The sequence below is a fragment of the Scyliorhinus torazame genome, chromosome 4 (assembly GCF_047496885.1).
Source record: "Scyliorhinus torazame isolate Kashiwa2021f chromosome 4, sScyTor2.1, whole genome shotgun sequence".
Lineage (NCBI taxonomy): Eukaryota > Metazoa > Chordata > Chondrichthyes > Carcharhiniformes > Scyliorhinidae > Scyliorhinus > Scyliorhinus torazame.
Window position 1 is genome coordinate 326,533,732 of NC_092710.1, and position 17,088 is coordinate 326,550,819.

A 17,088-nucleotide genomic window follows, 5' to 3' on the forward strand; every position below is an offset into this window, starting at 1 on the left:
ATTGAAGATTTCAATTGTTTTCAGCTTTTTTAAAGTCTACATTTCCCAACGTGAAAGTTCAGAGTTGAAGAGAATACTGTGAGCAGCACCTCAGCGACAGGGTTGAAGTGACACCTGTGCCTGCCTCTGTGAGCAGAGTCTGTTGATGTGGGGAGGGACTGATGACAGTGAAACCCCGCAGGTTTCCACTGACAGACGCTCCCTGCTTTTGTTTTTTGCATAAACCAGTGCTGAGAATGTCAACTCTCACAGCTCGGCTGTGGGAAACAATAAAAGATCTGCTCGCACTATCTATATGGGGAGGCAGTGACATGGTGGTATTGTCACTGGGCCAGGATCAAATCCCGCCACTGCAGATGGTGAAATTTGAATTCAATAAAAAAGAAAAATCTGGAATTAAAAGTCTAATGACGACCATGAAACCATTGTCGATTGTTGTAAAACCCCATCTGATTCACTAAAGTCCTTCAGGGAAGGAAATCTGCCGTCCTTTACCTGGTAAGGCGCAGGTAATAGCGATGAGGAGAAATTGAATAAAACTGGGATTGTTGGCCCGAGAGAGACGGAGGCTGAGGTGCGACCTGACAGAAGTTTATAAAATTATGAGGGGTGTAGGTGGGGTGAACAATTGGAGGCTTTTTCCCAGGGCGGAAATGACAATTACAAGGGGGCACAAGTTCAAGGTGAGGGTGGAAAGGTTCAGTGGAGGCGTGCGGGGGAAGTTTTTTACACAGAAGGTGGTGGTGGCCTGGAAAGCACTGCCAAGTGAGGTGGTTGAGGCAGCTACGTCAGTGACCTTTAGGACTTATCTAGATAGGCACATGAACAGACGGAGTGTGGAAGGATACAGGCAGTTGGTCTAAATAGAACACGTGATCGGCGCAGGCTTGGAGGGCTGAAGGGCCTGTTCCTGTGCTGTGCTGTTCTTTGTTCTTTGCACATGTGACTCCAGTAAAAAGGTGGCTTTTCTTGTCCCCACAAGCAACCAAAATGTGTCCAGAGGCGTCTTCGCAAACTTCAGTTTCTGTGTTCGATACATATTGAGCTTTGCAAATTCTTCTTGTTCTTTTGGTGATAATTTCTTTGCTGACGCAAGAGAAAGTGAACTAACTAGATTATGTGCCCGGTCGAAGTCTTAATAATAATAATAATCTTTATTGTCACAAGTAGGCTTACATTAACACTGCAATGAAGTTACTGTGAAAAGCCCCAAGTCCGGCGCCTGTTCGGGTACACAGAGGGAGAATTCAGTTTGTCTGAATTACCTAACAGCGCATCTTTCGGGGCTTGTGGGAGGAAACAGGAGCACCCGGAGGAAACGCACACAGATACGGGGAGAACATGCAGACTCCGCACAGACAGTGACCCAAGCGGGAATCAAACCTGGGGCCCTGGAGGTGTGAAGCCACAGTGCTAACCACTGTGCTACCGTGCTGCCCTCTCAGCAGGATTTGCCGCAATCACTGGCACACCCCAGGTCTAGGGGGTGATTCATGGCACACACGTCCCCGTCCAAATACTGGCTCATCAGGGGGTGTCCTTCATTAATCAGAAGAGCTTCCACTCCTTGAATGTGCACTTGATGTGCAACCACCAGCTGTATATCATGTACGTCTGTGCACGATACTCAGGCAGTGTGCGCAACGCTTATTCCTGGTGCACTTGGTTGGTTCCCCAGATGAGCTTTCAATGCCTGGAGTCCCAGGAGGGTCTGTAACATCGTGCTAGCCTACTGCATCCTGCACAACATTGTGCAGAAGAGTAGGGACAAGCTGGAGGAGGAGGAAGAATACCAGGCTTCATCTGATGTGGAGGACGAGGGTGGTCAGGAAGATCCGGGCGTGGAGCCTGGGCTGGCACGGCAGGCTGCCCAATGTGAGCTCCAGAGCCACCACACACGGGACAACCTCCTCACCTTCAGATTTGCCAACTAAGAGGCCTGGCTACCAGCAGCTCCACCACCCTGTCCCACCTCTCCATACTCTCCCCATCTGCCCCCTACAGCATCTTCTAAGTGGTGCCCACTTCCACAAAGCCGCTCCCATCCTACCTTTTGCCTTCTCCCTTCAGTCCAGTCAGACTTTTGTATCTCCTGCCTGATGGAAGAAGTTGGAAGAGTGAGTAAGCCGGGTGGGAGGGGTCTTTGAGTATCCTGCCCGCTTTCCCAAGGCAGCGGGAGGTGTAGACAGAGTCAATGGATGGGAGGCAAGTTTGTGTGATGGACTGGGCTGTGCTCACCACTCTCTCTAATTTCTAACAGGGGCTGGTTTAGCACAGGGCTAAATCGCTGGCTTTGAAAGCAGACCAAGGCAGGCCAGCAGCACGGTTCAATTCCCGTACCAGCCTCCCCGAACAGACGCCGGAATGTGGCGTCTAGGGGCTTTTCACAGTAACTTCATTTGAAGCCTACTAGCGATTTTCATTTTTTTTCACTAAGATTGAGACAGGTCTAAATGTTGGTGAAAAGGTGCTTAATAGTTACTATAGACATTATAGTGCCCTGACCCCCACCTCTAACCTATGTGTTGCACCCCGGCCAAATTAACTGGTGTCTAACTTCCTCATTTTACATGGCCTACCACTCCTAGATAGAGATGAGGCTGGAGTGAGATCTGGAGGCTCCACCGTCACCTGGCACTGCCAGTCTCGGAGACCCGTCCTCGTCTCGACAAGGATCTCAATGTCCTCAAACGTGGAGCATAGAGCCTGGGCCACACCCCTCAGCGAATTAGTCATGTCCCTCTGTGACTGACCTAGGTCAGTCAGCGGCCGGCCAATGTTCCTGCTGCCCTCAGCCGTGACCCTTTGCGACTGGGCCAAGCACTGGAGCACCAGAGCAATGACCATGTGTGCCCAGTACATGGCTGCCTGTGACTGGGCTCTCCTGTCCTGAGCCTCAGCCATTGACCGCACAGCAAGCCTTGGACTTTTGGCAAATGGCTCTGACCTTTTGACCATGGCTTTCACTTTGGATGCACCCATTCAGTGTTAGCTTTTTCAGCACCATCTCCTGCCCCTGAAGGCGGTTGGACTCCTCCAGCTGCACTATCAGGAGTTAGGAAGTTGCTGACACCCCCTCCTGTAAATCCTGGCTCTGTGTCTGCAACTCCACCAGTGACCATAAGACCATAAGATATAGGAGCAGAATTAGGCCATTCGGCCCATCGAGTCTGCTCCGCCATTCTATCAAGGCTGATATGTTTCTCATCCCCATTCTCGTGCCTCCTCCCCACAGCCCTTAACGGGATCATACTTTCCAGAGGTGGGATAGCTGGACTGTAGCTGGTTCCTGGGATCGGGCAGCCCTCCGACTGTCCACTCCCCTGGGTGTCCCTACCTCCACCTGATGTGCTGCAGCATGTGTAACGTGTGCATCAGACGGTGACCCAGGAGCCTCTTCACTAAAATGCCGCACCGAGGTGATAGTTTCTGCGATGGTGGAGGGTGCAGGTGAATTTAGGGCTGAGAGGTCATCCCCTGACTGGTCCTCTGGGGTGAGCTGGGGATGTGGCTGGGGGAGAGGTACACCAGACAGGTCGGCATGGTCTGTTGGTGATCCTGTAAGACAAAAGACAAGACACATGGTGAGATATTGGGAAGGAGTGGTCTGGGGGAGAGGAGAGACACTCTTGCTATCGGGACATCATTCTACGGTGAAGTCACACGGGATCAGGGGTGAGCTGGCAAGGTGGATACAGAACTGGCTAGGTCATAGAAGGCAGAGAGTAGCAATGGAAGGATGCTTTTCTAATTGGAGGGCTGTGACCAGTGGTGTTCCACAGGGATCAGTGCTGGGACCTTTGCTGTTTGTAGTATATATAAATGATTTGGAGGAAAACGTAACTGGTCTGATTAGTAAGTTTGCAGACGACACAAAGGTTGGTGGAATTGCGGATGGCGATGAGGACTGTCAGAGGATACAGCAGGATTTAGATTGTCTGGAGACTTGGGCGGAGAGATGGCAGATGGAGTTTAATCCGGACAAATGTGAGATAATGCATTTTTGAAGGTCTAATGCAGGTAGGGAATATACAGTGAATGGTAGAACCCTCAAGAGTATTGAAAGTCAAAGAGATCTAGGAGTACAGGTCCACAGGTCACTGAAAGGGGCAACACAGGTGGAGAAGGTAGTCAAGAAGGCATACGGCATGCTTGCCTTCATTGGCCGGGGCATTGAAATACGAATTGGCAACTCATGTTGCAGCTGTATAGAACCTTAGTTAGGCCACACTTGGAGTATAGTGTTCAATTCTGGTCGCCACACTACCAGAAGGATGTGGAGTCTTTAGAGAGGGTGCAGAAGAGATTTACCAGAATGTTGCCTGGTATGGAGGGCATTAGCTATGAGGAGCGGTTGAATAAACTCGGTTTGTTCTCACTGGAACGAAGGAGGTTGAGGGGCGACCTGATAGAGGTCTACAAAATTATGAGGGGCATAGACAGAGTGGATAGTCAGAGGCTTTTCTCCGGGGTAGAGGAGTCAATTACTAGGGGGAATAGGTTTAAGGTGAGAGGGGCAAGGTTTAGAGTAGATGTACGAGGCAAATTTTTTACGCAGCGGGTAGTGGGTGCCTGGAACTCGCTACCGGAGGAGGTGGTGGAAGCAGGGAGGATAGTGACATTTAAGGGGCATCTTGACAAATACATGAATAGGATGGGAATAGAGGGATACGGACCCAGGAAGTGTAGAAGGTTGTAGTTTAGTCGGGCAGCATGGTCGGCACGGGCTTGGAGGGCCGAAGGGCCTGTTCCTGTGCTGTATATTTCTTTGTTCTTTGTTCTTGTACATTAAGGGTTCATATGGCTGTCACATGCCGACCTCAGTTTCGGAGATCTCACTCTCCTACACCTCCTGGATAATACCATCACCCTCTACTCAGTGCGGGGGCGAGTCCTGGGTGCAGCATGCCCCCTTCGAACTTCACCCGCTGTCTTCTGTTTTGGGCTGCCTTTTCCTGGTGGACACTTAGAAGACATGGTGAGACCCACGGAGGTGAGTTATGTGTGTGTGCAAGGTACCTGGCCAAAGAGGACAAGGCAGATGTTGGGGGTTTGGTGCAGGGTGGGACGTGAGGGAGATGCGGGCAGGTGGGTTTTGATTGTACTCAATGGGAGTGGGGGTGTGGTGTGAGGAGTGGGACAGGAGTGATACCAGGGGAACACAGGTGGTGACTCACCCGAGCTGCCCTAAGGAGGTTGTTCATTTTCATATGATACTGCGTGCCAGTCCTCCTGGTGAGGCATATAGCGCTGACTGCCTTGACCACGTCCGTTCAAGCAGGCGGGAGCCTCCCTGGGAAAGAGGTGTCCCACCTCTCCTCCACATGGTATTAAAGTCCACATCTGTGAAGCATGCTGTTGGTCTTCTCTGAGCCATCTTCCTGGCCAGAATGAGAGTGAGTGTGTGGGGAGCAGACAGCTTATAATCAGCTCCAGTTTGTCAGGCTTTCCAGCACCAATTCTGGACCCAGCAAATCCGACTATGGCAAGAATGAGAATTGCTCCAGATTCACGTGGGCAGACTTTTGGTGATTTGTATGTCCTGAATTGCTCCACAAATAGCGCCCCCAACAAGAACATGAACCACACTCAATTTAGTCCTCAGCATCAACACGAGTCTCCCAAACAGAGAATTTCACCCAAAATCTCTGATGATCTACTTTGCAGTGAACCCTCTTTATACAAACAAAATTCCATTGGCCCAACTTTTACGATGCTTTAATTGTACCTCTGTCTCCAAATCGCCTCCTGCCTTTCAAACAAGGGTTCTTAAAAACCTGATTGTGGCAGTCACGTACTAACCCAGGCTTTTAACCCTTCCCGCAGCAATCTGAAATCTCCATATTCATCACATGACTTTGTTGGTTCCTATTTCTTCACTCGATCTGTTTCCCTCACTGGGAACTTTGTTATTTTACTCCTCCCTGTCCTCTCTGATTGTTTTCGACCTCACCCTGTTTGCCTCGCTCCTCCCAGGCATTTGCGCTCTTTTTGAGTTTTCGCTTTTTACTCAGATGCATGGAGCCTTTGTATTTGACTCCATGGTCGGCACCATCAATTCCAAAAGAACCTGGGAACTCCCGTGCAAGTGCCGACCAGGAAATGGCCACATCTGTGCAGTTGGGATTTTTTACATTGGTCAATTGGCCAATGTAAAGAATCTGAACAGCGTAGATACAGCTCCTTCCCGGCCTATGCTGGCGTGGGAGGCCTGCGTTTCACTGATACATGGAGCTGCCAAACCTGAAGCTGAAAATGAAGATTAGATTTTGTTTATTTACATTAATTTTCAAAATCACTTTGGATCTAATTAGAGCGGCACACTGGTTGGGAACATTGTGTATTGGAATGCTCTTCTCTTGTCTGGATGATTGCAGCTCCAACAACACTCAAGAAGCTCGACACCATCCAGGACAAAGCAGTCCACAAGATTGTTAACCCTTCAACAAACATTCAAAACCTCCACCACTGACGAACAGTAACAGCCGTGTGTACCGTCTACAAGATGCACTGCAGTAACTCACCAAGGTTGCTTAGAGAGCACCTTCCAAACCCATGGCCACTACCATCTAGAAGGACAGGAGCAGCAGATACCTGGGAACCCCACCACCTGGAGGTTCCCCTCCAAGTCACTCACCACCCTGACTTGGAAATATATCGCCGTTCCTTCACTGTCGCTGGGGCAACATCCTGGAACTCCCTCCCTAACAGCACAATGGCTGTTCCTACACCTCAGCGCCACCTTCTGAAGGGCAAGTAGGGATGGGCAATAAATGCTCGCCTCACCAGCGGCGCCCACATCCCGTGAATGAATTTTTTAAAAATCTGCTCCAGACTCACAGCGATGTGATTGACTCTTCAATGCCCTCTCAAATGGCCCAGCATGCCACTCAGTTCAAGTGCAATTAAGGATGCGCAACAACTGCTGACCAGACAGCGATGTCCTCATCCTGTGAACGAATAAAGGACACCAAAATGAGTGTTTTCTTGGCCGAAACAAACAGGAGCGAGGTACGTTATTCTTTTTTTGCCTTCATCTTTTCTGTTTTGTTTCTATACGTTAATCTTTTGTCTCTCTGTTGTCTCCATTCAGCGTACACCGGACCTATACGCAGCACAGCTAATCTATGTGCATCATCTGGCACCGGGGGCACCTTGCTGTCTGATTCTATTTTCCCTTTATATCGGAGTTTGGGTACTCTCTCCATTCTGCACCTTCAACCAGCAGCGCAGCACAAGTTATCAATCCAAGCCAGCGCACAGGATTAATCACTAACAGGACCGTGCACCCTACAATCCGACACCCGCCTGTCGGCCACATTTTAAAGGGGGTCCCGAGAGTGAGGCTGCCCCTTTAAGAGAGCGCGTTAGCCATGTGTGGGGTTTGTTCTCACTGTTTCCATGGCAAATTACATTCTGATAAGAGCAAGTGGGCTCACTTGTGAACAAGGTTTTCTTTCAGCTCCAGTGATCCAAGGTAAGTTGACTTTGTACCTTTTGTGCTGCAGTCCATTGGGTTAGTCATCCATTAATGATCTACAGCCATGAAACAATGGCCTCTCAATGTACAAACAAATTTGTGAATATTGATAACTTGCAACAATATTCCCATTTACTTTGCTGAAGTTGTATCAGAATGAACTTGGAACGCACAGCAAATCTAGGTCCTTATCTTGTCCCTGCCAATTCAACACTTTAGACATAGCCCTGGCCCCATATGAGATTGTACACACTGACATATATATATAGATATAAAATCTATTGATGGAACAAAACAATAAACGCATGGGGGTGGGGGGGTGGGGGGGGGGGGTTGGCCTGGTGGGGTACGTTCTGAGCAATGAAGCTAAATTAGTCAGTAATCTAAACGTTTCTGAATATTCAGCCAAAAGTGACCACAATGCAATAGCATTCTCTAAACTTTAGAGGAAGAATGGTGAGCATTCAGGCAAAGTTTTCAATTTAGGTAAGGCTGACTGTGAAGGGATAAGCTGGAAAGTGACCCTGTTACGTGGCTTTTAATACATAAAATTACAGGGCAGCAGTGGGTGGGGTGGTGGTGTTATGGCGGGGGAGGGGGGGGATGGTGGGTAGCTGAGAAAGGGGGCGCGATTCTCCACTCCCACGCCGGTTGGGAGAATCGCCTGGGCCGCCAACATTTCCGGGGACGCCGGTCCGACGCCCTCCTGTGATTCTCCAAAGCGGCGGGAACGGCCCGGTCGGGTTTCGCGGGCCGCAGGCCGGAGAATTGCCGGAGACACCGAAAATGGCGATTCTCCGGCACCCCCGCTATTCTGAGGCCCGGATGGGCCGAGCGGCCAGGCCAAAACGGCGGGTTCCCCCCGGCGCCGTCCACAGCTGGTCGCTGCAGTCGTGGGCGGTGCGTGAATGCTGGGGGTGCGGCCTGTGGGGGGGCGAGGGGGATCCTGCACCGGGGGGGTACCTTAAATGTGGGGTGGCCCGCGATCGGTGCCCACCGATCGTCGGGCCGTCCTCTCTGAAGGAGGACCTCCTTCCTTCCGCCACCCCGCAAGATCCGTCCCCCATCTTCTTGCGGGGCGGATTTGGACAGGACGGCAACCACGCATGCGCGGGTTGGCGCCGGCCAACCCGCGCATGCGCGGATGACGTCGGTTATGCGGCACTGGCTACGTCATCTATGCGGCGCCGCTTTTACGTGGGGACAAGGCCTGGCGTGGGTAGATGACGCGGCCCCGATCCTGGCCCATTGTCAGGGCCTGAATCGGTCGGGACCGGGGCCGTTCCGCGCCGTCGTGAACCTCGACGGCGTTCACGACGGCGCGGCCACTTCGGCGTGGGAGTGGAGAATCCCGCCCAGGGTGTTCAAATAATTATTTAGTGCAATATAAGGCCTTCATATGCCCTGAACAGGGCAAGAGCTCTACTTTCCCAATTAAATGGTCCATAAACAAAGTGATAGACAGCTCATAAACTAAAATAAAGAGCAAACATGAAATAGTGATCCTGCGGACTAAGAGGGATGTTGAGAACTGCAAATGAGGGAGATAGAAAATGGTCACCGGCCACCGAAAGGGAATGTTAGTGGCAGAGGGTTTGAATGTTTTGGAAGGGGGAGCATAGATGTTGATGTTCATGCTCCTCTTGAGCGTCCTTTTCTCAACCAAATCTACCATTGTGACCATCTACCTCATTTTCCCCATGGATGCTTGTTCAGTTTCTCCTTAAACGCATCCACACTATTTGCTTCAAACACTCCCTACGATAACAAGATCCACATTCTTACCTTGCTTTGGGTGAAGAGGTTTCTTTCAAATGCCCTACTGAACTTCCTGCTGACATTTTTATGTTGATGGCCTTTAGCTCTGATGTGGAAATATCGTGGACCTCCTAATGAAGGACAGGCGATACTGTAATTGGAAATGAGAGAATATCAGACTTATTGTATATTTGCTTTGTATCCATCTCCAGTGAGAACCAAGAATTCGCAGAGATAAGAAAATGTGAAAATGGAACTCAGTAAAGAAAGATGAATGGGGAAAAAGTGATTAATTATAAACAAATCCTCAGAAGCAGTTGATGGTCAAATTGTTGATGCTCTCAACATACTTTTCCAAAATGCTCCTGATTGCTCCATTGAATTATAAAATTCCCTGTACCAAGAGAGATAATCTCAGAAAGTATTAGTCTCACATCAGCTGTGTGGAAATTAATAGGGTTTGCTATTAGATTACAAAAGCAAGGAAGTCATGTTGGAGTTATACAGAACATTGGTGAGACCACAGCTGGAGTACTGTGTGCAGTTCTGGTCACCACATTACAGGAAGGATGTGATTGCACTGGAGAGGGTTCAGAGGCGTTTCACCAGGATGTTGCCTGGGATGGAACATTTAAGTTATGAAGAGAGGTTGGATAGGCTTGGGTTGTTCTCGCTGGAGCAGAGAAGACTGAGGGGCAACCTGGTCGAGGTGTACAAGATTATGAGGGACAGGATGGATAGGGAACAGCTGTTCCTCTTAGTTGAAGGATTGGTTACGAGGGGACACAAATGCAAGGTGTGGGGCGGGAGGTTCAGGAGGGATTTGAGGTAAAACGTTTTTATCCAGAGGATGGTGATGTCTGGAACGCACTGCCTGGGAGGGTGGTAGAAGTAAATTGCCTCATATCCTTTAAAAAGTACCTGGATGAGCACTTGGCACGTCTTAACATTCGAGGCTATGGACCAAGTGCTGGCAAATGGGATTAGGTTTGGCAGATCAGGTGCCTTTCATGAGGCAGTGCAGACTCGATGGGCCGAAGAGCCTTTTCTGCACTGTATTATTCTGTGATTAGGAGCAGAATGACCACGAGTCCCGAAAGACGGGCTGTCAGGTGTATTGGAGATTCTGAATTCTCCCTCAGTGTACCAGAACAGGCTCCGGAGTGTGGCGACTAGGGGATTTTCACAGTAACTTCATTGCAGTGTTAATGTAAACTGACTTGTGACACTGGTGAAGATTATTATACTGATCACTCAGGCAGATATGAACAGATCAGAATGATTGGTGGAGGGTAATTACATCAAATGAACCAAGTTAGATTTTCCGAGGAGGTAACTGACGAGACAAAAAAAGGAAGTGTCCGTGGACTTCCAAAAAGCATTTAAATGGTTTCACATAAGAGATTGTCAACAAAAACGAGAGCACGTGTAATTAGAAACATATTTGTGTGGATGTGGAGACAGCGTAGAGATTATGCTTATGTACTGTGCCTTTAAGGGATTGCAACATTACATCACTAGAAAGGACGTGTGTCATGCAATCCTGTTTTAGTTTTGTTTTGCCTTCAGAGAGCACACACACACACACACACACACACACACGCAGCTCAGCAGCTCTGATAACTTCAAGCCAACTGTCCATGTATATCTGTTGGAATTTGCTTAGAATTAATAAATCAATACACATCATGGTTACCCAATCCCTTATAAGCGATTGGTGCCGTTATGCCATTATAAAAATGTAACACTGCTTGGTATCCACGGCGATCTATCGCAGCATTTCATTACATTGCTAAAGGGAGAGATCAGCCATGATCTGACTGAATGGCAGAGCAGGCTCGAAGGACAGAATCGCCTACTTCAGCTCTTAATTCCTATGTTCATATGTTCCAATGTTAAATGACATAGTTCAGGGAATAGAGGGTCGTTTATAAAAGTTTGCTGATGACACTAACTGAGGCAAATCATCAGTGAGGAGAGATGATCGAACAAGACGGCAATCAATGATCCAGCTGGAGAATTCCTGATTGTGCTGAATAAGAAATGTGCGAGACAGACTATTCTGGAAAGTGTCTGTCATAATATACACACAGGTATATGACGGTGCACAGACAGGCAGTGATTGACACACAGGATGACCAGTGAACACACAGAACACAGCAGCCAATCACCAGATGGGACACGACCACTATAAAGCCAGAGGGCACTAGTTTTCCCGCTCTCTTGGGATCCAGCCTCTGAGACAGTCAGAACCCGTGAGCAGCAACTTGAACATACACCATGTGGTAGTAAGGTAGTCTGGTCAGGTTAGCCTCAGGGCTCCAGTCAACCCACAGTTGAAGTATGTATGATAGTTAAGAGTTCAATAAAATCGAGTTGCATTTCTTCAAGTGTTGGAAGCCTGTCTCTCTCACTGCTGCAGTAAACACAGTCCTCGCAGACCTGGCATACCCAACACAGCAGTGTCCATCCCCCCAATTTAGCCTTGTTTCAGAAGACACTTCGGCAAAGCACTGCCAGGTGTAATAAAGAACCATTGATAAAACAACAAGTTGACTCCCGGTTGCGGCGATGCACTGCTAAGCCGCACGTTTCGGCACCTCCCATTCCAACGGACTTTTTGGCTCTTATCAGGAGCCCCAACGGAATTTTTTTTCGACCTAATCCAGTGTGGGGTGACGAAGGAAGGAGTCCCCCCAGGTGTGTATGGAAAGGAGCGGCGGTAGTGGCCAGATTGCGAAGGATCCTTTGGAGCAGCGGCAGAGAAGAGAAGGGAGAAGCAAGATGGCGGCCGAGGGAGCCCAGATGGTATGGGGCCCGGACCAGCAGGAGTCTCTCCGACGATGTGTGGAGGAGCTCAAGAAAGAGGTGCTGGCGCTGATGCTACTGGCAATCGAGGGACTGAAGGAAACACAAAAGGTCCAGGCGATGGAGGTCCTTGGAGTGAAGGCAAAGGCAGCCGAGAATGAAGATGAGATACAGGGCCTGGTGGTAAAAACGGAGACACACAAGGCACTACACAAGAGGTGCATAGAAAGGCTGGAAGCCCTGGAGAACAGCTCGAGGAGGAAAAACCTACGGATTCTCGGTCTCCCCGAAGGAGCAGAGGGAGCTGATGCTGGGGCTTATGTGAGCACAATGCTCCACACGCTAATGGGAGCTGAGGCCCCAACGGGCCCCCTGGAGGTGGAGGGAGCATACCGGGTCCTCGTGAGAAGACCAAAGGCAGGGGAAACACCAAGAGCAATAGTGGTGAAGTTCCATCGCTACAGGGACAGGGAGATGGTCCTGAGCTGGGCCAAGAAGGCACGGAGTAGCAAATGGGAGAATGCGGTGATACGTGTGTATCAGGACTGGAGTGCGGAGGTGGCGAGCTTTAACCGGGCCAAGGCGGTGCTCCATAGGAAGAAAATAAAATTTGGGATGCTGCAGCTGGCGCGACTGTGGGTCACGCATCAAGGCAAGCACCACTACTTCGAGACGGCGGATGAGGCATGGACATTCATCCAAGAGGAGAAACTGGGCTAGATTTGAGAGTTTGATGTTTGGAGAGAAGCAGCGAGGTGGTGGTACAGAAATATAAAGTGGGGAAAGGGGAGGGCTATTGTACAGCAATGCTGGACGGGAAATTTTTCTCCCCCCGATGGGGGGGACACGAAGAAATGTGGGCGACGGTGGGAAAAGGGACAGGGAGGGGGAATGAGGGAACTGCGCCATAGGGGGCGGGGCCGAGAGGAAAGCGCGGGTAATTTCCCGCGCTATGGAAATTATAGTGGGAAAAAGGGCGCAGGAAGGAAGGGAGCCCCACACGCAGGGAGGTCAAAGAGTGAACGGGGGAAGCCGAGGTCAGCCAGAGTTAGCTGACTTCCGGAAGCAATATGGGGGAGTAATCAAGCCAGAGGGGGATCTAGTGGGGTGGGGGGGGGGGGGATTAACTGGGTTGCTGCTGCTGAGTGCAAGGGGGAGCTGGTAAGAGATGAGGTGGTCTGGGCGGGAAGGCGCTGCCTGGGGGACAGACGGGTGCGCGGGACTTGGATGAGGAGATGGCCTAAAAAAGGGGATGGCTAGTCGACGGGGGGGGGGGGGGGGGGGGGGGGCGTGAATGGCCCCCCAATCCGGCTGATCACGTGGAATGTGAGAGGCTTAAATGGGCCGATTAAGAGGGCACGGGTGTTTGCGCACTTAAAGAGACTGAAGGCGGACGTAATCATGCTCCAGGAGACGCACCTGAAGGTGGCGGATCAGGTTAGACGAAGAAAAGGATGGGTGGGATAGGTATTCCACTCAGGGTTGGACGCAAAAAACAGAGGGGTGGCAATATTGGTGGGAACGTGTATCATTCGAGGCTAAGAATATAGTGGTGGACAGTGGGGGCAGATATGCGATGGCGAGTGGCAGACTGCAGGGCGAGGCGGTTGTGCTGGTGAATGTATATGCCCCGAATTGGGATGACGCGGGATTCATGAAGCGAATGCTGGGACGTATCCTGGACCTGGAGGTGGGAAATTTGATAATGGAGGGGATTTTAACTCAGTGCTGGATCCAGGGCTAGACCGGTCCAGATCAAGGACCGGGAGAAGGCCGGCAGCGGCCAAGGTGCTTAAGGGATTCATGGAACAAATGGGGGGAGTGGATCCATGGAGATTCGCCAGGCCGATGGCTAAAGAGTTCTCTTTCTTCTCCCACGTCCACAAGGTATACTCCCGGATAGACTTTTTCGTTTTGGGAAGGGCACTGATCCCGAAAGTGGCAGGAACGGAGTACTCGGCCATAGCCGTTTCAGACCACGCCCCGCATTGGGTGGATCTGGAACTAGGAGAGGAAAGGGAGCAGCGCCAACTCTGGCGACTAGATATGGGACTACTAGCGGACGTGGGGGTCTGCGGAAGGGTGAGGGGGTGTATTGAGCGATACCTGGAGGTCAACGACGATGGGGAGGTTCAGATGGGGGTAGTATGGGAAGCGCTGAAGGCGGTGGTTAGAGGAGAGCTGATCTCCATCAGAGCCCACAAGGGGAAACAAGAGGGCAAAGAAAGAGAGAGATTAGTGGGGGAAATTTTGAGGGTGGATAAAAAATATGCGGAGGGCTATACAGAGAAAGACAAAGACTACAGACCGAGTTTGACCTGCTGACCATGGGAAAGGCAGAGGCACAGTGGAGGAAGGCACAGGGGATGCAATATGAGTATGGGGAAAAGGCGAGCCGGCAGTTAGCTCACCAACTTCGGAAGAGGATGGCGGCGAGAGAGATCGGGGGAGTTAGGGACGAAACAAGAAATATGGAGCAGAGAGCAGGGAAAGTGAACGAGGTGTTCAAGATCTTTTATGAGAGGCTATATAAGTCCCAACCCCGGGGGGAAAAGAAGGAATTTTCTGGACCAGCTAAGGTTCCCGAAGGTGAAGGAGCAGGAGGTGGCAGGTCTGGGGGCGCCAATCGAGGTGGATGAGGTGATTAAAGGACTGGGGAACATGCAGGCAGGGAAGGCCCCGGGACCAGACGGGTTTCCGGTGGAATTCTACAGGAAGTATATGGATCTGTTGGCCCCGCTTTTGGCGAGAACCTTTAATGAGGCTAAGGAAAGGGGGATGCTACCCCCGACAACGTCGGAGGCATCGATATCGCTAATCCTGAAACGAGATAAAGACCCGCTGCAATGTGGGTCATACAGGCCTATCTCACTCCTAAATGTAGATGTCAAACTGCTGGCCAAAGTGATGGCGACAAGGATAGAGGATTGCATCCCAGGGGTGGTGCTTGACGATCAGACAGGGTTTGTAAAGGGGAGACAACTGAATGTTAATGTCTGAAGGTTGCTGGGGGTGATGATGACGCCCCCACCGGAGGGGGAGGCAGAGATAGTGGCGGCGATGGATGCAGAGAAGGCATTCGATAGGGTGGAGTGGGACTATCTGTGGGAGGTGCTGAAGAGGTTTGGGTTCGGTGAGGGGTTTATTAGATGGGTCAGACTCTTATATGGGGCCCCGATGGCAAGCGTAGTCACAAACCGGCAAAGATCGGGGTATTTTCGGCTACATAGGGGTACAAGACAAGGGTGTCCCCTTGTCCCCGTTACTGTTCGCGTTGGCAATTGCACCACTGGCCATAGCGCTGAGGGATTCTAAGAAGAGGAGGGGGGTGCTTAGAGGGGGAGAGGAACACCGAGTGTCGCTCTACGCAGATGATCTACTGCTATACGTTGCGGACCCGGTAGAGGGGATGCCAGAGGTAATGCAGATACTGAGGGAGTTTGGAGAGTTCTCGGGATACAAACTAAATATGGGGAAGAGCGAGCTTTTTGTAATGCACCCCGGGGAACAGGGTAGGGGGATAGATGCTCTGCCGCTGAGGAGAGTGGTAAGGAACTTCCGATACCTGGGGATCCAGGTGGCCAGGAACTGGGGAACCCTGCATAGACTTAACCTGACGCGACTGGTGGAGCAGATGGAGGAGGACTTTAAGAGGTGGGATATGGTGCCGCTGTCGCTGGCGGGCAGAGTGCAGGCAGTTAAAATGGTGGTCCTCCCGAGGTTTCTTTTCGTGTTTCGGTGCCTCCCCATTCTGATCACAAAGGCCTTTCTTTAAAAAATAGATAGGAGCATTACGAGCTTTGTGTGGGCAGGAAAGACCCCAAGAGTAAAGAGGGGGTTCCTGCAGCGCAGTCGGGACAGAGGGGGACTGGCGCTGCCGAGTTTGAGCGACTACTATTGGGCCGCCAATGTGTTGATGGTCTGTAAGTGGATGAGGGAGGAAGAGGGAGCAGCGTGGAAGAAGCTGGAGATGGCGTCCTGTAAGGGAACAAGCCTAAAAGCACTGGTGACGGCGCCGCTGCCGTTCTCCCCGAAAAGGTACACCACAAACCCAGTGGTGGTGGCAACCTTGAGGATCTGGGGGCAGTGGAGGCGACACGGGAGTGACGGGTGCCTCGGTGTGGTCCCCGATAAGGAATAACCACAGGTTTGTCCCAGGGAGGATGGATGGGGGGTTCCAGTGTTGGCATCGAGCAGGAATTAGGAAGCTGAGGGACCTGTTTATAGACGGGACGTTTGCAAGTCTGGGAGCGCTAGAAGAAAAATATAAGTTGCCCCCAGGGAACGCCTTCCGATATATGCAAGTGAGGGCATTTACGAGGCAACAGGTGAGGGAATTTCTGCAGCTCCCGACGCAGGGGATCCAAGATAGAGTGATTTCGGGGGCATGGGTAGGAGAGGGCAAAGTGTCCGAAATATACAGGGAGATGAGGGACGAGGGGGAGGCGATAATAGAGGAGCTGAAGGGAAAATGGGAAGAAGAGCTGGGGGAAGAGATTGAGGAGGGGCTTTGGGCGGATGCCCTAAGTAGGATAAATTCCTCGTCCTCGTGTGCCAGGCTTAGCCTGATTCAATTTAAGGTTCTACATAGAGCACATATGACGGGAGCAAGACTGAGCAGGTTTTTCGGGGTTGAGGACAGGTGTGGGAGGTGCTCAGGAAGCTCGGCGAACCACACACACATGTTCTGGTCGTGTCCAGCACTGCATGAGTTCTGGGGGTGTGTGGCAAGGGTAATTTCAAAGGTGGTGAAGGTCCGGGTCAAGCCAAGCTGGGGGTTAGCTATATTTGGGGTTGCAGAAGAACCGGGAATGCAGGAAGCGAAAGAGGCCGATATTTTGGCCTTTGCATCCCTAGTAGCCCGGCGTAGGATTCTACTCATGTGGAACGAAGCGAAGCCCCCGGGCGTGGAGGCCTGGATAAACGACATGGCAGGGTTCATAAGATTGGAATGAATAAAATTTGCGTTGAGAGGATCGGCTCAGGGGTTCTCCAGGCGGTGGCTACCGTTCCTTGACTATCTCGCGGAACGATAATGAAAA

General features: G+C 50.9%; 1 long non-coding RNA gene across 2 annotated transcripts in view; it reads right to left on the reverse strand.

Moving 5' to 3' along the window:
• Positions 1-362: 362 nt before the first annotated feature.
• The window catches only part of LOC140411122 (uncharacterized), a 58,378-nt gene continuing 41,652 nt past the window's right edge, over positions 363-17,088 (reverse strand). For both annotated transcript variants that reach the window (XR_011940824.1, XR_011940825.1), the window contains 4 exons: positions 9,266-9,389; positions 6,841-6,950; positions 3,338-3,558; positions 363-1,086 (listed from right to left, as the gene is read on the reverse strand). This is a non-coding gene — a long non-coding RNA (uncharacterized lncRNA). The remainder of the gene's footprint in view (positions 1,087-3,337; positions 3,559-6,840; positions 6,951-9,265; positions 9,390-17,088) is intronic.